The sequence below is a fragment of the Triturus cristatus genome, chromosome 11 (genome assembly GCF_964204655.1).
Source record: "Triturus cristatus chromosome 11, aTriCri1.1, whole genome shotgun sequence".
NCBI lineage: Eukaryota > Metazoa > Chordata > Amphibia > Caudata > Salamandridae > Triturus > Triturus cristatus.
This window is the reverse complement of record NC_140594.1, coordinates 1,148,365,385-1,148,389,929: the sequence shown is the minus strand read 5'-3', so window position 1 is coordinate 1,148,389,929 and position 24,545 is coordinate 1,148,365,385. Positions and strand designations below refer to the sequence as shown.

At 43.9% G+C, this 24,545-nt stretch overlaps 1 protein-coding gene across 1 annotated transcript in view; it reads right to left on the bottom strand.

The window, feature by feature from the left end:
- The window catches only part of LOC146788614 (uncharacterized), a 45,615-nt gene extending 27,956 nt beyond the window's left edge, over positions 1-17,659 (bottom strand). Inside the window, exon 1 of the mRNA XM_085633184.1 lies at positions 17,597-17,659. The gene's annotated coding sequence lies outside the window, so the exon portion shown is untranslated. The remainder of the gene's footprint in view (positions 1-17,596) is intronic.
- Positions 17,660-24,545: the final 6,886 nt, after the last annotated feature.

Genomic DNA, 24,545 nt, shown 5'->3' with positions numbered 1-24,545 from the left:
TATTCCCAGACGTGGGACCCATGCTCACTACGCCACTGGAGTCAAGCTATCCTGGCTGATGACGGCTGATAGCCAGAAACCGGTCCTAGGATGCTTGATTCCGGTCCAGGGAAGACATGGCTTGGCAGTTCGGGCTGGACTGTTCCCATGAGGCACAGGGTCAAGACTGATTTGCATATGGCCATGTCTAAACTGGGGTGGCGTAGTGGGCAAAAGAACGATGGATTTAACCCAGATCTCTTGGCTGGGGGAGAATGTATGCATTGTCAGCATTCCGTCCATCATTTGTTTGTTGTAACGCTTTTCGCCCTAAGTGGGATGGGTATTCCCAGACGTGGGACCCATGCTCACTACGCCACTGGAGTCAAGCTATCCTGGCTGATGACGGCTGATAGCCAGAAACCGGTCCTAGGATGCTTGATTCCTGTCCAGGGAAGACATGGCTTGGCAGTTCGGGCTGGACTGTTCCCATGAGGCACAGGGTCAAGACTGATTTGCATATGGCCATGTCTAAACTGGGGTGGCGTAGTGGGCAAAAGAACGATGGATTTAACCCAGATCTCTTGGCTGGGGGAGAATGTATGCATTGTCAGCATTCCGTCCATCATTTGTTTGTTGTAACGCTTTTCGCCCTAAGTGGGATGGGTATTCCCAGACGTGGGACCCATGCTCACTACGCCACTGGAGTCAAGCTATCCTGGCTGATGACGGCTGATAGCCAGAAACCGGTCCTAGGATGCTTGATTCCGGTCCAGGGAAGACATGGCTTGGCAGTTCGGGCTGGACTGTTCCCATGAGGCACAGGGTCAAGACTGATTTGCATATGGCCATGTCTAAACTGGGGTGGCGTAGTGGGCAAAAGAACGATGGATTTAACCCAGATCTCTTGGCTGGGGGAGAATGTATGCATTGTCAGCATTCCGTCCATCATTTGTTTGTTGTAACGCTTTTCGCCCTAAGTGGGATGGGTATTCCCAGACGTGGGACCCATGCTCACTACGCCACTGGAGTCAAGCTATCCTGGCTGATGACGGCTGATAGCCAGAAACCGGTCCTAGGATGCTTGATTCCGGTCCAGGGAAGACATGGCTTGGCAGTTCGGGCTGGACTGTTCCCATGAGGCACAGGGTCAAGACTGATTTGCATATGGCCATGTCTAAACTGGGGTGGCGTAGTGGGCAAAAGAACGATGGATTTAACCCAGATCTCTTGGCTGGGGGAGAATGTATGCATTGTCAGCATTCCGTCCATCATTTGTTTGTTGTAACGCTTTTCGCCCTAAGTGGGATGGGTATTCCCAGACGTGGGACCCATGCTCACTACGCCACTGGAGTCAAGCTATCCTGGCTGATGACGGCTGATAGCCAGAAACCGGTCCTAGGATGCTTGATTCCGGTCCAGGGAAGACATGGCTTGGCAGTTCGGGCTGGACTGTTCCCATGAGGCACAGGGTCAAGACTGATTTGCATATGGCCATGTCTAAACTGGGGTGGCTTAGTGGGCAAAAGAACGATGGATTTAACCCAGATCTCTTGGCTGGGGGAGAATGTATGCATTGTCAGCATTCCGTCCATCATTTGTTTGTTGTAACGTCATGGGTAATGGGGGCCATCTTGGGGGAACTTTTTGGGTTTCAGCGAGGGAACTAGTTCTGCCAGAAAGGAGAAGCATCATGCGTAAGGACAGCATCCAGGAAGACGGACGAGAAGGTAATGTCAGCTCATGAGAAGGGGAGTTGATTCCCTGCAAGGAAAATGTCCTCGACATGAGCTGAGCCTCCACGAGCGTGAATCAGCCACTACACTTGGCCCCTGGTGTCTTGAAGGAGGTTAATTATGGGGCTCACTACATGTCCTCAACAGAGAATCTTCATTTGAAATTTCTTTTCAAGTTATTACATCCTCCAGGCTCAAACTAAACTCGAATTCCACCTTTGTCAGTGGTTGAACGGGCAGCCTAGATCTAGGGAAGGGTCGTGCCCATTGAGACAATCATTTTTGGCGCCCCTACCCCATTGACCTCCTCTTTGTATTCTCTCACTGTCACCGGGCAAAAGTGCCCCTCATCTCTCTAATCATGAGTTATTGCTAAACACAGCACACCCCCTGAGGTCAGCGTCCTCCTCAAAAGGTCAGTGCGGCTGCTGCAGTCACACTGCCCTAAACCTCCCGGCCTAGACCTTGTGACCAGTGCTATGTTCTTGAGGAGTCCGGCTGTGGCTGCCTGTTCCTGATGATACCTTTTCAGCTCTGTCAGCGGGATGATCACCTGGTCATTCCACACACCGAACTGTTGCTTCGGGAAGCAGTTCCCTTTGCCTCTCTTTTGCTTGGCATTTTTTCCTCTGGAGCCAAAGGTTTTGATGTTTCATCTGCAAGTTTCTTGGAATCTGCAGGCTCTGATATCCACTCGCTTTCTCTGGTGTGATTACATTTTTGGCAGCTTGTAAACTCTCTTCGTTCAGCACTATTCCCTCCCTCGGGCAGCAGCTTGAACCCAGACTTGATCCCGGCTGCTGGGCGACCCACGTGGCCGAGATTCTATTGTAATCCCCGGCGGCAGCCGAAGTCGGCGGCGACTGGCCACGTAAAAAAAAGAACGGGACAGACGTACGAATAAAAGTCTGAGTCAGACAGCGAGCTGGCCTCTAAAATCAAGTGGCTCAACTACGAAACCTGTACAGGCGGAAAAAGTAAAAAACACAGCTCCTCGGAGTTTCTACACTGACATAGGTAGTAGGCACTTTGCCTCGAACAAAGCTATTCTTAACTCCCCCCTCTCCCTTCAATGGAGGTGTTCCAATCCTGCCCAGGGCCTTTGTATATAACGCCCCGTAGGAATGTCTATACCGAGAAAGCAAAACACACCACGCCCACAACTTGTCGTCACAGGCCAGGCTTTATGCTTCCAGGGCGAGGAAGACATCGGCCAGCCACTACATGTGCATCGCACAGAAAGCTGCCTCAGGTCCATCCCCCAACCAGCCTCGGACTGGCAAGCCTGTGGCTGAGGATAGAAGGTGGGACTTTTTTGGGTGGAATGAGTTGCCCTACCCGCCTGGGCCGTCTTAACTGCAAGCACACACTAGCTTTCTTATATTAAGAGCCTGGGGAGACACAGTCGGGTAATGGTCAGATGGCTGCTACTGGTCTTCCCAGCATGAGGTGTGACAGAGGCCTCAAGGAGCTGCTAATGTGAAGAGGACTCGAGCAGGGGAGCGAATTGGCGAATCGGAGTGGTGGGGGTCGGTGAGGCGAACTGGGAGCCCCTCAGTTTATCTATTCCCCCTCACCTCCATGGAACAGGGAAGGATAAATAAGCCTCTTCTGTTCCCCTTTGCCTGCCGGATATCAGTTACTGCAGTCAACAGAGAGAGGTTGTGGCCTTAGCAACTTCAAAACTGACGAACCTGTTCAATTTCCGGCATCTGCTCAATACCCTGTGATTCTGGGCAAATCACTTAATCTACCTGAGCATAAAAAACATGAATCCATATCTGGTGCTCATGTTTGGCGCTCAAATGCCTCTCTGTCAAGTTTCTGCTATATAACACTGCATGTATGTTAGGAAAGTTACACTGTTTTTTCATTTTTGTATTTGCACGTTAGCATCATTACCTTTGTACGAATTTACATATGATGCTTGCAGCAAATAAAACAAAAAAAACCAGATGCACCTTTCACCAGTCTCTCAGCATTAGAGAGCTTTTTTCAAATATGGTAAAAAAATTCGGTGCATATCTTAAAAACCCAGGGCCATATTCACAAGGACATATCTCTGATTTATCTCCACCTTAACGCAACAAAAGTTGAGATATATTTAACACCCCATTCACAAGCAGGTGCAAACCGCAGACATCACCAGTATTCCCGCGATAACTGCCCCAAAATCTAACTCCACGGCGGACACCACCAACGAACTCTAATGAGATGCAGAATACAGTGCAAAAATACACGAAAAAACAACAACACCACTTTCACAACGAACTGACAGAACTGCGAAGCGAACCAAAAACTGTTGATAAGCTGCGGTGGCCGCAGGTATTTAACACCTGCCACAAGCAGGTGTAAAAACGGACGCCTATCTGCAGTTGGCTACGGAGCCCGCACACAACCATACCCGAAGAACAAATGACACCATGGAGCTACTCATCATGGAGCTCGGAGCCCCAACACCCACTGTCACCACCCCCTGGACCGCCACCACCCCCAGGACACGGACACGGACCCGCACCCCCCAGACCACCACAGAGGCAGCGTAGAGTAAGACAGCGGACCTACCGAAAACGCACCACCTTCACAGACCTAACGCCCGCGGAAGTCATTGCCCACTACAGGCTCAAAAGGGCAACCATTCTCCGCATCCTGACCCACATCACCCACAGGCTGACGGTACCAACACAGCAGATAACCAACATCCCACCTCAGACAAAGCTGCTGGCTCTGCTGCACCTGTTGGCCTCTGGGACATTCCAACCAACAACTGCCAGAGTTGGAGGAGTCTCACAGCCAGCCCTATCAAAGTTCATAACACCTGTCCTGGATGCCATCCTCAGCTTCATACCTCAGTACCTTCACTTCCCCAAGACTGCGCAGGAACAGCTGGAGACAAAGCCCAGCTTCTACGCTATAGCCGGATTCCCGGCCGTGTTGGGGGCAATTGACCGCACACATGTTCTACTTGTGTCCCTGCGGATACTGCACACCACTACCACAACAGAAAGCACACACATTCCATCAATGTGCAGGCAATAGTGGACCACAGGGGACTCTTCACCAATGTTGTCACCAACTACCCAGGCAGTGTGCACGATTCCTTCATCTTCCGACAGTCCATCATCAACCAGCGCTTCAAGAATGGCACATATGGAACTGTACTGCTCGTTGGTAAGTACAAATCAACACACCACACATCCCACAGCCAACAATGCACAAAGCACATCAGTGGGGATGCACACGTGACCAAGCTACATTCGACATGTCAGACTACACAACCACCTACCAGATACAACTACACCACTCCATGGTCATCCGGGGCTACTCCCTGAGGGCTGGCTTACACTCACCCTAGACACAGCTAGCACAGGCGTCACTGAGTTGGTGGGCCTGCCATCACATCCTGCCGAACCAAGTATTGACTCTTTTCTCCCTGCACTGTCACAGGTGATCATGGATATGCACTCTGCCCTTGGATGATGACACCCTTCCGGGACCTGAACACACCCACCCAGAGGCAGTACAATGCGGCCCACATATGCACCAGGGGCGTCGTTGAACATTTGGCGTGTTGAAGTCACGTTTCAGGTGCCTGCACTGCACAGGTGGGAAGCTCCTGTACAGTCCGGACTTTGTGTGCAAGATGATCGTTGTGTGTTGCACAACACCTGTGTTTCCACCAGGGCCCCATGGATCCCAGTACCAGAGGTACCGAACGATGATGATGGTGATGGGGCAGGTGGGCCACATCCCTCTGCAGCTGCGGCAGGAATGGCCCGTAGGAACAACATCATTGACACCTACTTCTCATGAGCACGTCATATTGTGTTGGTCCGTGGCAATCATGGGACAGTAGTAGATGTCCAATTGCACTGCATGTGTGAATTAAACATATATGCAGGTTAACGTTTGGAATTGTGCATTGTCATGTTACATATCCCTGGGGTTACAGATGTGATTTGCCTGGTTGTGCACATTTGCCGGTCCAGTTGTGTCCTGTGTTCAGTTGTGGAAGGGTTGCTGTCTGTACCGGGATGTTGCCAATGTTGAGGTGCACTTCTGCTTATGTGCGTATGCTGTACGGTGGGTGTGTCGCTCCAGCGGCTCCCATTTGACTGCCACTGGTCACTTTAATGCGATGTGCCTGTCGGTTCTTTCCTTCCACAGTGCTTGGATGTTGTGGTGGGCATGTTGTCCTCTGCAGTTGGCCAGGGTGCATCTGTGGTACTCTGCTGTTGTTGTATTTTGTTCAGCGGCATTTTCCATATTCTGTTCTTGTGCTTGTTCCCGCATTGCGCGGGAGTATTGCTGCCCTCGCGCGCCTTAGCCATGCTTTCCTCATCGCGGAAGGGCTCATTGCAGGTTTACTGGTGTTGTGGTTTGTGTTTTTATCTCCGTCGGGGTGGTTGTATCGCGGATGTTGTCTGGTGGCTATCGCATGCTAACGCCTTGTTGTTAATTCCACGTTGACACAGGGTTATTTTCCCATGCTAGGCTGCGATATTGAAAGTTGCGTGACGCTTGCGGTAGTTATCACACGTTCTTGTGAATATACCCCCCCACAGTGTAAAAGGCAGCCTAGATCTGTGGTGTGTCCTGTTTCCCAGCGGAATGTAATCAAAACATCCACAGCAATCCACATCCACAGGATAAAAAAGCAATTAAGAGTGAGTTCTTAGTATTTTTGATAAGTTTAAGCTTCCAACATACATTGTTTTACAGTGGAATGTTTATTTACAATTTAAATCCCTTTCACACGTATGCTTCTTTAACGAATCTTTGCATATATCATTGAGTTACTTTTTTGCAAAAATCAGAACATTTTCTCTGAATAAAAGTATATATTTAAGTCATTTAAAAAAAAATGAAATTAATGGTATGGATAGCTATACAATGAACCAAAGTCAGAAGTGAGGTGCAAAGTTTTACCGATGCGAAGATACCTCTCAAAAGGTCCTCAGGAATGAGAGAGGTGGACTCACATCAGCAATATATAATTGTGCGCAATGTACCCTGTAAGGTGCGCGCGCATGTTTGTCCAACCTCCAAGCGCGCAGTGCCATGTGTGGAGCGTGCACACACACAGCTCATCCCGGGAGAGCATTCGCGTGGCCGCTTTTAAAAGGCAGGCGGCACAAAAAACCCGGCATTTCCTGGTTGCGCAGGATGGAGGAAGACACCACCTTGAAGAGAACACAAGGGCCTCACTTATTGTATTCTTTTGAGTTCACAGCGCGGCTGCCGGGAAGTCTGTGTGCTTTTGTTTAAATATTCATGTTAATCACAGCCCCTTCACGAGCTGCGATTAACATGAAAACTTTAAACAAAAGCACACAATCTGCCCTCAGCTGCGATTTAGTAACAAAAGAAATGCAGCAAGTCTGCAAATGCGGTGTGTGCTTTCAAGAATCACCTGAAAGCACACGCCGTGTTTGTAAACCTGCTGCAATTCTTTTCTTAATAAAGTGGGGCTGCAGGGTGATTGAGTGCTTTTGTTGAAGTTTTCAGGCTAATTGCAGCTCATGACGAGCACTGAGATTAACCTGAAAACTTTAACAAAGGCACAGAATCACTCCGCAGCCCAGCTCTATTCAGAAATGAAATGCAGCAGGTTTACAAACAAGGATGTGTGCTTTTAAGTGATTCTTCGAAGCACACGCCTCCTTTGTAAACTTGCTGCATTCTAACAGTTATTTGGCCTGAAATTAGTGCTCATTGGCTGATTTTGATTTTTTTAACACTTTTACATATTATGCCTTTTGTCCACCACATTAAAAATAACATGAAAAAAAACTTACAATGCGGAAGGAAAAAAAAATATCAAAAGATTCATTTACCACGAGATGCTTCTAAAGACGTTTAAGGACTTAAATAAAAAAACACCCAAGAAAGGGGTACGAAAAGGGACATGAATATATGTACAAAAAAAGAACAAGAAAGATGTTGGTCAAGATGCTTGGACAGTTTATCACGATTGTCTTTGCTGGATTTGTTGATAGTTTCAATGAATGTTGGAATGAAGATTAAATTTAGCTGGTGTCCAATTTTCTCCTGGAGGTTTCTGTGAATGGGTAAGTGTAATCCTGGCACCAAGGGTGGCTAGACCTCTTATAGCTGTTTGGTCTTGTTTCCTTATCTCTCTCTTCCTTCTCTTAGCTCCTCTTGAAGTTCTGCTGTAATCTTCTTTTCAAGTTCCATCAAATGTGTCCACTCATCTTACGAAGACTAAGCTGAGCAAGTTGCGAATAGGGACCTCTGAATGCACTTATCCCATTCATCTTAGGTGTGACCATTCTAGATGATTCCAGAATAAATAACCTTATGATATTGAGTTGCAGGTTACTAGTGACATGTTGGCCACATGACCCAGATGCTTTGTATATTCCATAATTTGGAGTGTAGTGACTTCCTAATCATCCCCACAAAAGATGAACTCCTCCTGACCACAGGGGCACAAAATGTCATTAGTGGAGACTCCTCTGCTTTTCTTCCCCTCTGCTTCTTTTTCTCAATGGTTATCCTCCTTCTCCGACACCTCTTGATAATAGATCAAACATATTGTTGTATTTAAAGTACAACGCTTTACAAGTCTGCAGCTCCCCCTCAGCATTCCTGTGCATGCACATATTGTTGTATTTAATGTAGAACCTTTCTTTACTAACCTGCATTCCCCTCACCTCTCCGGTGCACGCAGGAGCCCTTACATTGGCCCCTCACAGGTGGAAGCCTGCCTTCCACGATTACCTGTTCACACCTGAGCTGCCGCCGGTGCACGGCCTTTGGGCTCGAGTCGAGCCCTCACCTCTCCTCATGCTGGATGTGGGATCCGTGGGAGCATGGGCCAACGCACACCTGTCAGTGACTGACGCCAGACAGGGCTACCGGGGCTCATGCGCAAATCACATGATTTTACCTGTGAGAGCGTGCAGCATTCACCAGGAACCCTCTCCAAGGCAGACATGCGCAGTACAGTGCTTCCCATGCTCGGCCTCACAACATCAGAGCTGCGTAAATGGACAGCACATAAAATGCTTACTTGAAACAATGATGCAAGCAGGAAGCTCCACATTCAATTCTTCAGTGTCCTGCCTGTAGCACAGTATATCCAGCACTTGTCGCACTGCTTTAAATTCAGCTCCACCACTCGCGGTCACTGACTCCTATTACACAGGCATTGTCAAGCCGCTACAAATGCGTGATGAATGCATTTTAGTGCGGTATTGCGGACCACGCCTAATGCGTGCTACTGGGCTGGAGTATTCATGGTAATTGCAGCGCACACACGCAGTCTCATTCCTGGTGCACATAGCCTTGGTTGCAACACACAGAGACCTTACACTGCCGCACATAGAGGAAAAATATTTGAGGGAACATTGCTTGTGCCCCCCTCTTCATACCAGATTTTCATAGCCCGCATTTCACCAAATGTACATCAAAATAAATATATATTGGGGCCCAAGATGGCCAAGTTCTGTAGCACATTATGGTGGTTAAGTACTCTGGCCAGACTCTCTTCTCCAGGCCTGAAGCCGCTTTAGGTCCAAGAGCAGATGGGGAATAATCTCCCTGAGGTCTGCTAGAGGATTCCACCTCGTGAGGTTTTCTTCCCCCTATCAGCTAGAAACATGAGAAGTTCAAAGTCTGTGAACCTGGCAACATCAAGATTGCAGCACCAGCACCCCTGGGCCCTAGCAGTGGGAATGCTGCCCAAAGTGGGTATAGCAGAGGACCTCCATCGCAACCTGCTGATTTAAAAGTGACCCACACCAAGAATTAAGAGTGGCAGTGTCCCAAAATCACACACTAGAATCTCCGAGTGGATGAAGAGCGCTATGGCAAAAGACCGGAGAAGTGAGAGAGGGCCTACACATTAGAGGTGTCCCAGAGGGTAAACACCCAAAATATCGATTCCAAAATATCGACTGCCCAGAATATCGAAGTTAAAATATAGAGTGGACAGAATATCGACTCTACAAAATATAGATAGGTCAGAATATCGAAATTGGGGTACAAAATATCGATTACCAAAATATAGACCTTAAAAATATCGAATACCATAATATCGAATTGTAAAATATAGATTACCATAATATCGAATTTTTTTGTGTGTTATTTATGGTAGTATATGTGTTAAAATGATGTATTATTGTTGTAATGTATGTTTAATTTATTTAAACAAATGAATGTTATGTAATTTAATTATTGCCTAATTTAATTCCGTAGCGGGTTGTGGGAAGTAATTTAATTATGGTTAATTAAATGTTAATTATATTTATATGTTTTGATAATTAATTAATTGATAATTAATTATTAATTGGTAATTTATTTTTATTAATTGGTAATTAATTTATATTAATTGATTAATTGATAATTATGTTAATTGTATTTGTTATTAATAGGAGCGGGTTGTGGGTTTGTAGGGGAATTGGGTGGGAAGTAAATTAATTGTAATAAAGTAAATAATTAATTTTTTATTTATGTGTATTGATAATTCATTGATAATTAATTAATAATTGGTAATAAATTTGTATTAATGGGTAAATAATTTGTATGAATTGCTAAATAATTTTTATTATTTGCAAAAATATTTTTATTAATTGATTAATTGATAATAATGTGAATTGTATTTTTTATTATCGGGAGTGGGTTGTGGGTTTGTAGGGGAATTGGGTGGGAAGTAAATTAATTGTAATAAAGTAAATATTAATTTTTTTATTTATGTGTATTGATAATTGATAATTAATTTGTAATTGGTAATTAATTATTATTAATTGGTATTACATTTTTATCAATTGATAATTAATATTTTTAAATGGTAATTAAGTGTTATTAATTGGTAATTATTTTTAATTAACTTTTTATCAGTATTGATAATTAATGTCATCTTATATTTAATTTAAATCATTAGTTTCCCTACTTTTGCACTCTCTGGAGTGGGAATAGTAATTTTTACCTCTACGCTATCCAACGCTTTCCCAACTGTTGCACTGTTTGGAGTTGGAATAGTAATTTTTACCCCTACGCTATCCAACGTTTTCCCTACTGTTGCACTCACTGGAGTGGGAATAGTAATTTTTACCTCTACGCTATCCAACGCTTTCCCTACTGTTGCACTCTCTGGAGTGGGAATAGTAATTTTTACCCCTACGCTATCCAACGCTTTCCCTACTGTTGCACTCTCTGGAGTGGGAATAGTAATTTTTACCCCTACGCTATCCAACGTTTTCCCTACTGTTGCACTCACTGGAGTGGGAATAGTAATTTTTACCCCTACGCTATCCAACGCTTTCCCTACTGTTGCACTCTCTGTAGTGGGAATAGTAATTTTTACCCCTACGCTATCCAACGTTTTCCCTACTGTTGCACTCACTGGAGTGGGAATAGTAATTTTTACCCCTACGCTGTCCAACGCTTTCCCTACTGTTGCACTCTCTGGAATGGGAATAGTAATTTTTACCCCTACGCTATCCAACGTTTTCCCTACTGTTGCACTCACTGGAGGGGGAATAGTAATTTTTACCTCTACGCTATCCAACGCTTTATCTACTGTTGCACTCTCTGGAGTGGGAATAGTAATTTTTACCCCTACGCTATCCAACGTTTTCCCTACTGTTGCACTCACTGGAGTGGGAATAGTAATTTTTACCCCTACGCTATCCAACGCTTTCCCTACTGTTGCACTCACTGGAGTGGGAATAGTAATTTTTACGCTCTCAGTATCCAACAAAATCTCGACTTTTTTAAATTACTTATATTATGTTTACATTTTAAGCTATTTTATATTATATTATGTATGTTTTATTTAATTGTTTTTAATATTTAATTAATTTTATATTATTATTAATACATTTAGAAAATTCGATATTTTGGCTAAATATATTTTGACAGTCTATATTTTGGAATCGATATTTTAGTACTTACCTGTTTGTAGATAGGGAGTCGATATTCTGTCCCTCGATATTTTAGTGTCGATTTTTTGTATAGTCGATATTTTGTCCCTCGATATTTAGTCACTGAACCGTCCCAGAGGAGAGTGAATGAATGTCACTGCATGATAGCTGGTCCTGGAGGCCTTGTCAAAACCGTTGAGACCTGCACTTAGATAGACCTGTAGCACTGCACTTGCCATGCCTCTAAAAGAAACACAAATAAAAGCAAGAAAGATCCATTTGACTTTAGATCTTCCACAATGCCCTCCAAGCAGGGGGGCAGTGATAGGGAGATGATAAGAGACCTGCAGTGAGCTACATCAAAATTCAAAAAGGCAGTTGCTTTAAACACAAAAATGGTCTCATTCACCAGCAGCAAAGCTAAACAGAGGGGACAGTACAGGATAACAATATAAGGATTAGCTAGCTGGAGGCCTCAGTGACAGCACTGCAAGATGATAACAAGAAGATCCAGGAATTCAAGGACTGGGTTCATATGGAGAAACACAGTGAATGCCTGGAAGACCATATCTGTGCAGCCACCATCCACCTTCTGGGAGTTCTGAGAAATCTGGTGAGGAAACCATAAAAACTAGAATCAAGAGGATTTTGAACTACAATGACATTGCTTTGGAAGATGCATCTAGAGTTATAGTAAATAACAGCAAATCAAAACTCCATAAAGAAACTAAGGAGGTACTAAGGACTTAAGTGAAACTGCCATAGCTGAACTTTGAGCCCCACAAGAATGAACATATTTATTTTCAGAAGGGCATCCAGTCACAAGCAGGGTCAGATTGGGAAGACCGGCAGTTCGGCATTGGCAGAAGGGCTAGTGCCTGAGGGTGACCCATGAGCTGCGTTCTCAAGGGAATAATCTGCTCCATTCCTGCCCTGGCAGGCCATCACACTTCAGGCTATGGTGGGCAGGCAAGGGTGGTAAGTGTGACATTCGGCCTTACTGAGGGCTAAGTGTTGCTCCATTTGTTGGGTCATTCTTACCTCGGTCCCCTGTGGGGCCGGCTTGGCCCAGAAGCAGTGTATTGTCCCTGACCCATTCCTTGCCAAGCCATCACATTCAGGCATTGGAGGGTGGGAGTATGCAGGAACCTTGCTGAGGCGGCTGGGTTTTGTGGCTATGGGCAATCTACGGCTCAGCCCCCATTGAAGCAGCAGTAACTGTTCCCTTTTTCCTGACTTCTTCACTGCAAGGCCTTCACTCTGAAGCTATGGAGGGCCGGGGCGAAAGTGAAGTAAGAGAAGCCTTCCTGGAGGATGTTTGTATGCATTTTCATAGACCTTGCTGTGAGGCAACTTTTATTAAGCTGCAATTAAACTAGAGAGCAGGTGGCCTTACAGCACAACCTGCTGACTTCAGAAGTGGCAAACCAGGTTCCAGTTCCAGAGTCAGCTCAACATCCTGTGATTCTGGGCAAATCAATTAATCTTTGAGTTTCTGTGCAAAAATGAATTTGATCCCAAGTTCACCCTATGTAAAACTACAAAAAGGCAATTAGAAAAAATTGCAATTTATTCATGCTATCAGATTCTACAAGGACCAGAACATGATAATTAGAAAGCACTCTTCATATTAAAATAGCCATATTATTTTTTAACATGACTTTTCTGTCTTTGTTTAGTTTAACTATTAGTCATAGATGAATAGAGCAGCTTTAGAACACATGCACGTGCAAGACGTACAACAAAGGGTTTTTTCATAAAAGAAGGACGGTGAGGAGGAGGAAGGAGAGCGGACTTTTTTTTATTTGGGACTTCACGTAGAGGCACTACGCCAGCTCTGCCCGCTCTTAGTTATGACACCCTCTTCCTGGGTCAACGCATTCTTCATTAATTAATATCATATCGTATCACATCATATGTCATCTATCATATATTATCGTATTATATTGTAACTTCCACATGGGCGCCTATACATTTTAACTCAAAAAGAAGAATGAGAATTGAAATAAATGTATTGAAGAAAATGTCTCTAAATCATTCATTAAGCACCACACCTCCTGTTGCGCACAACAGTAATTCATTTTGCGAACTTTGAAAATTCATATCCTAAAAAGTACCTACTGTAGAAGACAGTCCTAGGTCTTAAAATTGCATAAAAAACTGAAAAGCCTGCTGACCTCAAGAGGGCTTGAGGGACTATGGGATGTTAGGGATCCTGCATTACTTCAAAGCAAGGCCCAAATTATGAAATATTATTGGGATTGGTTGGACCAGTCTTCTATAAGCCATCACCAAAGGGGCCGTTTTACATCAGATTTTCTTGAGATCAAATTGACAAGGACATATGAACAATACTTAGAGGCCATTACAGTTCCAATGGATAGAAAGTTGTACATGCAATTTAGATTCGGCTCTATTCCAGTGAATTCACTCACAGCATCCTGGGGTAAGTCCCCCACCCGTTTGGGGTCCTGTCCAGGATGCCTTTTAGTTCTGGATACAATAGCACACATACTATTTGCATGTCCAGTTTACAGTGCCCCAAGGTTGAGATGGTTAGCCCCTCTTTGCAAGAGCCTTGGAACCCGCTGCCATCAAGTAGCACTGCACATCTTAAAATATGACACCAGCTTGCTGGTAGTATGCACAGTTGCAAAGTTCTTAGGCAAGATGTGGGCTATTAGAAGAGCATTTTTGAAACCACTACTTCAGTACGTCAGGCGGAGGCTCTTAGAGCTTATCGACCTTAATTTTTATTTGCTGGTTTTATCTTACATAGTTCTTTTATTTAACAAAAAGTTTATAGCTTTTTTAACTTACATTGCAAGTACTTTAACTCTATTGTACTGTATACATTTGCACTTTATATGTTCTGAGGCCAGGGGGATCCTTGATGGGGGCAATGTAATCTTTACCTGGATACTTCCCTTACAGTATCTTCACAAAGTAATGAACAATAGAGTTATGCAATTTTAGGAGATTCTAACAAGTACCAGGTAGAAATGGATTAACCAGGACATCTTTGGCTGCCTGGTCACACTAGTATTAATATGTTAAACCTTTTATAGCAACACTGGTGCTCCTGTGTATCCTTGCCATTTGTACATTAGTTTTTAAAAAGATATGTTGTTATCTATTAATTCTTCACCTTTGTATTTTTATATACTGAATCAAAATTGTGAATGTGAAAAACTTGTATGGTATTTTAGCCGAAATAAAGTATGATGATGATGATAAAAATCTGTTATTATTTTTATTTGGACTCGTATCTGTTCTTGAGAGTGTGTCTCATTTATTGCCTCTGTGAGTACAACAATTACTTTCTACCCTCGGATACGCCTAACTGCTCACCCACACTACCACAGATAGAGAGTTAGAGTTATCTATGTTGCCTCTGTATACCAATAGGGGTTCTACTGGACTCTCTACACAGTGTAATTCATTTTAGTTCACTAGAGCGTAATACATATGGTCCTGCTCCCCAGTCAACTAGTGTCACACATTCTTCTCCATTAAAGCAAGACACAAATTTAAAATCCTGACATGTCTGTAGAAGAAGTCACATATGGGCACCACTATATCACTGTAGATAGCACAACTGCAGATTTCTTTTTCGTTTTTCAAAACCCAAAGTCTCTGATAATTGGCGTAGCACTACCCTGAAGTCCGGCCAAGGGCATCCTTTTTCCCATTACTTGTGATAGATAGGTTGATGATAGATAGATAGATAGATAGATAGATAGATAGATAGATAGATAGATAGAAAGATAGATAGATAGAAAGATAGATAGATAGATAGATAGATAGATAGATAGATAGATAGATAGATAGATAGATAGATAGATAGATAGATAGATAGATAGATAGATAGATAGATAGAAAGATAGATAGATAGATAGATAGATAGATAGAAAGATAGATAGATAGAAAGATAGATAGATAGATAGATAGATAGATAGATAGATAGATAGATAGATAGATAGATAGATAGATAGATAGATAGAAAGATAGATAGATAGATAGATAGATAGATAGATAGACAGACAGACAGACAGACAGACAGACAGACAGACAGACAGACAGACAGACAGACAGACAGACAGACAGACAGACAGACAGACAGATAGATAGATAGATAGATAGATAGATAGATAGATAGATAGATAGATAGATACTTTGAAAAGATAAAATATGGTTCTTAACTTCCTAGAGAATGTAACACCCTTGTAAGTGTTCTCAAAATGTTCTGCTGACTTCCTGTTATCCTTACATTGAGAGCACTAAGATACTATTACATTCACCACTTAAGGTGACCAGAGGAGCAATAACTCAATTATAGTTTTATTATTTTATCAGTGTAATGCTAAGTTTGCTTGGGCTATGAGCATAGAGTTTGGAAGTAGGGTAGGCTCTTCGGCTGGACTCAACTAAATATAACCAAAGGACGCCCCCTGTGCCCTCTCGCAGAAGGGTTGGCGGGCTCAGGTACTCATTGAGTATAGTGTGAGCGCTCAGCACACACCAGGGGGGCACTGAACAAAGTGGTCAGCGCCAGTTGTGTTCCAGCATCGCAGGCGCTACCAGGCTTGCCTTAACCAGGCATATGTCTTAACTGCGCGTATGCATGGTTAAGGCAGTGTTGGTCTAGCCACTGCTGGGCGGAAGCAGGCAGGATCAGGAGAGCCAAAGGATGCAGTGAGGTAGATGGGACTGGGGCAGGGTTTTAGGGGGGTGGAGGGTAGTTTGTATGGGCTGGGGAGGTAGTTTTCATGGCTGTGGGGTAGGGGTAGTTTTTGAGGGCTGGAGTGTCGGGGTAGTTTGGTGGCAGGAAGGTTTTAAAGGCTGGGGGAGGGGGTTGGGTTTTAGGTGGGAGTGGGGTAGTTTTAGATGTCAGGGTGGGGGCTTGGGGCCGTTTTAGATATTTTTTAGGGCTGGGGGACGGTAGTTTTTACGGTTCAGGGGGTAGTTTTTAGGGCTTAGAGGAGGGTGAGGTAGTTTTTAGGACTGGGAGCAAGGACGTTTTTAGGGCTTGGGGAGAGGGGGTTGGTGTTCTGGAGGGAGGGAGTAGTTTTAGGACTCAGAGCGGGGGCCGGGGTCGGGGGTTAGACTTAACTGTCAAGTCTTAATCTCGGATATGTCTTTGCCATACATGAGCTAACAACAAATATTTCATTGTAAAGGCATACATGGTAAAGGCATATGCATGGTTAAGACTTGCGCGGTTGAGACGGTGTGGCACCTGCATGCATGGTAAACGCATTCGTGGTTCCATCACACAACCCACACCAGGCACTGCCGATGGCCAGGAACACAAGTTGGCAGCACATGCCCACACAGCACATAATATCCGCCCACTCCCTTTGTAGCATAATGCTCAGACTATTTGCTGTCCCATGAACAAGTTCCTTCAGTTGCCGTTGTCTTTTAGTGACTGGCGACCTTTAAATGCACTATCCAGGGGGGAAAACACTATCCTTGTGTGCACACCATTCCCTGTTGGTGTCCAATCTATCCTACTTGAGCAGTGGCTTTAAAGTTAGAAAGGATTTGTTTCCATAAACTTCCAATGGCTTACCAAGGATGTGTCTTTTCTCTTCTGCAGGCAACGTTAAGCTTTCAGAATCAGCCTCTCTAATGACATCGCAGCGTCATTTACCAAATGGCGGACAGGAACAGCCCTCCGGTGCACGGCTATATTCTAGGTCTATGAGTCATTTACCAGCTTTTTACCTTTTCGGCCTCGAATATAGACTCAGGAGGCAAGCGTCTGGTGCATGCAGTCCTGTGTGGGAGGAACCTTTGGCCATCTCACCTCTCAGGAGAATGTCAGACAAGGTCTTGTAATATTCAGTGGGATCAGGGAAGTCCAACAACAGTTTTAGACACTTCATCATCTAACAGAAATTGAAAAAGGTCTTAGGCGCATAACCTGCATCCAACATCCCAGAACCTGAACGAGAGCCAGAGATGCAAATCATTTATTTAACTTACCTGGAGGTGTAGCTTCCAGACTCGTTGACCCGCAATTTGCACTCCATGGAAGGTCCCGGCCTGTCTTGATGTTTTCTAGATAAAGAGTGCATCGTTCTAATCAAAGAAAAACAATAGGTTTGTGTGTGCACATTAGTGGTCCTATCACATGAAGTAAGAACTAAGGTAAATCACAGCCTCTGCCACAGTTCTGGGCAGACTGGTGTCTTAGGTGGATGAAATTATATTTCAATAAAAACAAGAGCAGCCCTTATGTGCATGCGAACCGGGGTATCAAGTAATCCTTGGAACAGGCGTTCACATGAAACGAATTTTTAGGAGAATTATTTGTTCCACAGATCTTTCTGTGTGGAATCAATAATTATTGAAACAAAATTGTGTAAGTCGAACAGTATAAATCCATCAAGATTTGTAAGGGCAATAATAGCATGGCCAGTATTTTTATGAGAAACTATGGTTCAGCCGAACTAAGTTTTATTGGATGAAAATTATTGAAACAGACAATATTGTGAGTGTCTTTCAGGACGCAAAGGAGAGAATAAGTAGACCCCAGGGGGCAGATTTATGTTCCCTGGCGCATCCCTGCAAATCAGCAGGGATGCGCCAGGAAAGATGCGTCACGAAAGTTTACCCTTGCGCCAAGATAGATGCGCCGCATTTACAATGCAGCGCATCGTGGCGCAAGGATAAACAGATGCGTGACGCATCTGATGGCGGAAGGTTGGCGCATTGCTGGAGTTGCATCGCAAGCGCGACGCAGCTCCAGCAAGGCTCGGGGTGCCCTATCGTTACAATGCTGCGTCAATCCTTACGCCTGCTTCAAGCAGGCGCAGGGTTTTGACGCAGCATGGCCGGAAAAGTGACTGAGTGAAATCTTGTAGATTTCACTCAGCCACTTTTCGGAGGCGTTCCTGTGCCGGAATGCCCCCCCCCTGTGCAGGTACGCCCACATGTGGCGCAAGCTTTACAACGTGACGCATCTCCCTAGATGCGTCACGTTGTAAATGGGGCGCAACATGGCGCAGGGTTTACGCCGCCGCTGCGTCACAAAAGTGACGCAACGGCGGCGTAAAAGTGGCGCAAGTCCGATATAAATCTGCCCCCAGGTGTGTAATCAAACCAAAACCGAAACCACTAAGGAAAAAGTGAAGTAAAAAATACACATTTAAGGGTTATTGGTTGATTCATTCAAGAGACAGCAGTTGCTCTTCAGCACATTTTAAGACACAGAGAATAATTCATTGTATCACAATTTATGAAACAGTTGTCTCTCTGTAAGTGTGTCGACGACGAGTCGATCCTTGGAAGGATAAGAGGGTCTCATGAGGTCTGAGAATACCTGGTGTCTGGGGAAAAACAAAATAATAAGAATTAAGGGTCTGGTGGAACCCGGTGTGATCGAGGTAAATCAATATTCTATTGTGGGGATGCATACTGGCTGGGATTGTAGAAGTGCTGATCAGCATATACATAATAAAACCATTGAGGGTTTTGAAATCAATCCTGCTAGGTGAGATTGCATCTATTATGAATTCGAAGGGATTTCTTTCAATAGTTCCTGTGGGATAAAGGCCTTGTATAACAATTAAAGGAAGCAATGGCTGACCTTAGAAAATTGGTTCAAACTAGAGGTTAGTCACATTATAATATTAAGAGCTGCTGTGCAAGGCTTTCTACAATACACAGGGAATCTTGTGGATACAGGCGGCATACCCACTGTGCTGGGCTATCTTCAATGGGATAGTCCCTGGAGGTGGAGAGAAGGGGGGCATATAAAGTCCAGTGAGGAAAATGATGTCTGATTAGAGAAATCAGATTGGATTATGGAACACTGCTTACCTCGTAGGGCAATGAGTGCTCCTAAAGGGATCACCTCACGGTCGTTCACGAGAAGGCCCACTAGCGGGGTATAATGCCAGGAGCTGGCTCATTGGAGTCGGAAAGATAAAGACGAGTAAGCTGCCTGTGAAGCATCCTAGTGGAGGGGGAGTGCCCGTGGGCGTCACAACCTCACAGGCAAAGGTAAGCAAGGAGAATAAAACAGACGGTCAGGCTAGAACCCCCGTGTTCAGTCTCCCTATGAAATCAATATTTATTCATCATTCATGATAATAATGTGGAAAAAAAAATAAAAGATAAAAAGAATATACGTACTCTCAAAAGCGGGTGGAGAAGGGTCCGCTCATCTGAACCGAGTGCAACAGCTACACACGGCCCCTTAGCTAAGTTAGGGGCATATCAGCAACACCCGGCGATAATTATCGCTCAGCGCTCTTAGCGTGAGGATAATTATCTCCGGCTAGCGTGGATTTTTATCGCTGAGATAGCGTGCTATTAGCAACGCTTATCTCCTCGGCGATCTGTCTAACGTGAGATTATCGCTGGAAACCCAGCGATAATCTCACGTAGTGTGGCGTTAGCTTGCTGATAGGGACTCACAAACTTAGCCATGATATCCACCTTCCATAGGATATCATGGCTAAGTCAGTCCTGAAGCAGGTGGATCAAAAGACAGACCTATGAAATTAATCATGGAGGTACTGTCACAGACATATGTATCAAGAAGGGGCACAAAGTCTTTAATGAAGACGTTTATATATTCTCGCATTGGTTTGAGAATTGAATCACACCCTGATAGAATCAGTCTCTCTGGTGGATTTTTAGTCTTTATGGATTTTTGGGAGGGTATATAAAACAGGAGTGCGAGGAGAGTTTTTATTCAAAAACTCAAATTTATGTTTATTGTGAAAGCCTGAGTCAAAAGTTTGGGTTGTGGATTCTGGTATTCTGGCCGTAATTTTTTGAATGGGGTTAAGGAGTAGTGTTTTGAGGTGATCGGCATTGAAGAGTTGTCTAGTTATTTCAGCCTCATACATTTCTCCGTTTTGATTAACAATTCCACCATATTTTTCCACTGGTTTGATAATAATACGGTCTTCTTTTTTAAGGTTATTCAGTGCCTGTCTTTCTTGCAATCTTGTTGTTCTTAGGATATTGATGTCATTGAGGACTGCTTATTCAAAAGCCAGTATTTCTGTTGCCATTGTGGCGTTTGGAGGAATGACAGTGGAGGAAGATCTAAGTTTGAATGCAGAGACCCGGAGTTGGGTATCCTTGTCAGGAAAAAAATGTTTCAGTCTGACTGTTCTACAGAATCTATTTAGTCTGTTTTTTCTGTTGGGACAAATGATAGGCCTTCACTGAGGAGGGAAACTGCCTATGTGCTCAGAAAATGGTCAAATAAATTAAAGAAAGAGATACATTGGAAGGTGTCAATATTCTTTGTCTCATCAGCAGCTAGTGGTCTCAGCCCCATCTCTGCTGTTGTTTCTATGTTCCCTTCAATTGGCGGTCAAACCATTTGTAATACCTCCTCAGAGTTTGGCGATGCCCTGAGTATTTGTTCCAGGTCCTGGCCCTGTTCCCCTTGCCTCTGTCTGTACCCCTCGTGGTTTTGCCTAAAAACTTATTGTGGCCTTGGTTATTGAAGCCTCTACTTGTTCCCTCTCCTATGTCGTCCAAGCTTTCTGTGCCACCTGAGGACTCTTAAAAAGCAACCAGCCTGTTATCTTCACATCTGCCTCAAGGGTCCTTCCAAGGATTGAAAAGTCGTTGACACACTTACAGAGATGGACAAATGGTTCATAATTTGTGTTACAATTATAAATTCTCTGTATCTTAAAATGTGCTGAATAGCAACTGCTGTCTCTTGAATGAATCAACCAATACACCTTAAGTGTGTATTTTTTACTTCACTTTTTCCTTAGTGGTTTCGGTTTCGGTTTGATTACACACCTGGGGTCTACTTATTCTCTCCTTTGTGTGTTAAAAGACACTCACATTATTGTCTGTTTAAATAATTTTTGTCTAATAAAACTCGGTTCGGCCGAATCATATTTTCTTATAAGAATACAGGCCGTGCTGTTATTGTCCTTAACAATCTTGATTGAATGATACAGTTCGACTTACATGATTTTGTTTCTATAATGATTGATTCCACACAGAAAGATCTGTGAAGCTAATCATTTTCTTAAAAATAAGTTCCATGTGAACGCCTGTTCCAAGGATTACTGAAGAAGTTGAAAGGCTGAGCTTTGCAAGTTTGTCACCTTTCACAGAGATGAACTGCTGCTTGTCACTGGAACTTTACATGCCACTTCACTGGAACTTTACAGGCCACTTCACTGGAACTTTACATGCCACTTCACTGGAACTTTACATGCCACTTCACTGGAACTTTACATGCCACTTCACTGGAACTTTACATGCCACTTCACTGGAACTTTACATGCCACTTCACTGGAACTTTACATGCAGCTGCTGCTTTAGGTTGAAAATGTTGCAGTGCTTATTGGCAAGAGAATATAACACACTTGCATACAAAAGCAACATAACAACACAATTAAAACATAACAGGGAACAAGGAAACAAGTCACAACAGAATCCAACACAGTAACCACAGCACACCACAGAAAAGTCTCATTAAAATAATGCAATACAAATACACAGTAGCACAAAAATGACAGTGCATATCAGCACCATAAAAACGCCACACAACTAAAGCATTTTTGTTGCACATTACCACCTCCTGATCCTGTTTTCATAAAACAGTGGTAAAAGAGGTTTCGAGAAAGCACTTCCATAACTTACCACCAAAGACATGAAATCGTGCCAGCCGAAAATGTTTGGTGATCCAGCTCATGGTCTCCGATACAGTTTTGCGCTAACTGGGTGAAATTATATAACAAGCATTGGCATAGCCAATAGGTCTCGCCTTTGGGACCTTATAAGTAAGTGTTTAGCCATGCAACAGTTGATGTTGTTGCACCAAGGATATTGTGCTGCATAACTAAACACTTATAAGGTCCCAAAAGCGAGACCTATTGGCTATGCCAATGCTTGTTTATTGGGGCCTGCAGGCCGTAATGAAGCGCACAAAGAGATGCCAGCTCTATTTAGGGCAGGGGTCCTCCTTTGTCAACAGTGCACTGTTTGGTAAGCTCCCAGGAAAACTCCTCTTCGGGTTAAGAGCGGAGACGTTTGTTTTACCAAATCCGCCATTTTAAGTTTGACAACACAGAAGCTTAGAAGTCTTTTTTTTCTCAGCATGAAACTACTTTTAACTCATTTGCTGTTCTTCAGCCGACCTGTATGTTGATACAGAAATCTGCCATGACAGCATGACAAAGTCCATACATGATTGCACAATTACATTTTATACTTAAACTAGAGAACATTATTGTGACTATGAGTAATGGATAGCAACATTTGGCGTGATAAGTCTTTCAATGGTTTGTGATGAAAATTTGAAGCACAGTACTTTTAATTTTCTCACATTTTGTCATAATTAGATTAAGAGTCTGTCCCCGTTTCTAAATACTTTGCAATAAAACAGGATGCTCACAGTAATCATACACAATACACCACACAGGTCTCTAAACACCATTTGAAATGGCACAGAAATACAACGTAGGTGCATATTAGCATGCCCACAACAGCCAAACATGCCATTACTGTACTCCATTATACAACAGCAAACATAGGGGTGGGCGGAATTTGCGAAATCCACTTTCGCAAATTATCGCGAAAATGTTTAAAATTATCGCAAACAAGCGGAAATATCGCAAAGATGCGGAAGTTTTTTCCCCGCATGTTCGCGAGATTTTCTGCATGGTTGCGGGTCGTCAACTTACCCATCTGGTTGCTCGCGGGCGCGGCCATCTTGTTTTGAGTTGTCTCGCGGTGCATGATCGCGAGAAGAAAGACGTGATCGCGCGACGCATGACGTCACTGCGGGCGCGAACTGTCGCAAGACAGCGCAAATGGCTAAAAACAATCCAACATCTCATGGAGAACGCGACCGGATCAAGAAAACTTGTCGGCGAACGCAGGGATTCAGGTAAGGCGATCGCGCGCGCGCGAGAATGTATTATTTTACAGCGCGAGCAAGAAACAAATTATCGCCAAGCTGCGGAAAGTGGAAATTTTGACATTTTTGCGCTCTCCGCGGAACGCGAAAATGTCAAATTATCGCAATTTCCGCGAACGGAACGAAATTTTAGCCCAGGCCTAATTTAAACAGAACTTAGTCCAAATAAACCAGCTAACAGCTCAGTGCTCCACTCAACCACCTAAACCCTCCAGGTCATTTACACTCGTGCTATCCTAACTGGATATTGTTCGAGGCCAGATTACCTCATGACATCAGGACACATTTAATTATCAACAAGACTAACTCCAATATCCTCACAGTGCTTAATACACCTTACAAAACCCAGACTCCTGTCTGCGACACCCTCCTTGAACCATGGGCACGAAAGTAACTAACTCGAATGTAGCTTTCAGGCCATACCAATGGCACAATGTGCACCGTGCAAATGCACATAACAGACCGGGATCAGTCAGGGGGAGAGAATCTGAGATGGCCCAACCCTGAATAATTAGGACTATAAGTAATCCAGGGTTCTGCAACAACAAAAACAGCAGCCTTTTTAATGCCGCCACTGAGTCCAACCCCAGACCTTATAAAACCATACCTACTCAACATACCTTCTGGGCCTGTAAGAAATTCCATCCAATTGTTGATTATTAGCAACCTACTGTAAAGACATTTGGCAATACTGTGACCTTTAAACGGCCACAAATAAAGTAATTATAGGTGTAGACTGCTGTTACTGTATTATTTACAACTTTCTGTTTAGACGCTGCAGTCATCCCTATGTTCCAGCATAATTGACAGCATTATGATGACTTCTCTACTCAACAGGTCACTGCACTAAAACCAACTCTCCCACTGGTATGAGGTAGGCAGATGTTAATAGAAAGGGAAGACTGCGTTTGGTTGTGTCTATTTTTCTATATCAAAATATAAATTACATGGATAACAAGCACTGGCACAGCCAATAGGTCTTCCCATTTGGACCTTATAAAGTATTTAGCCATGTAGCAC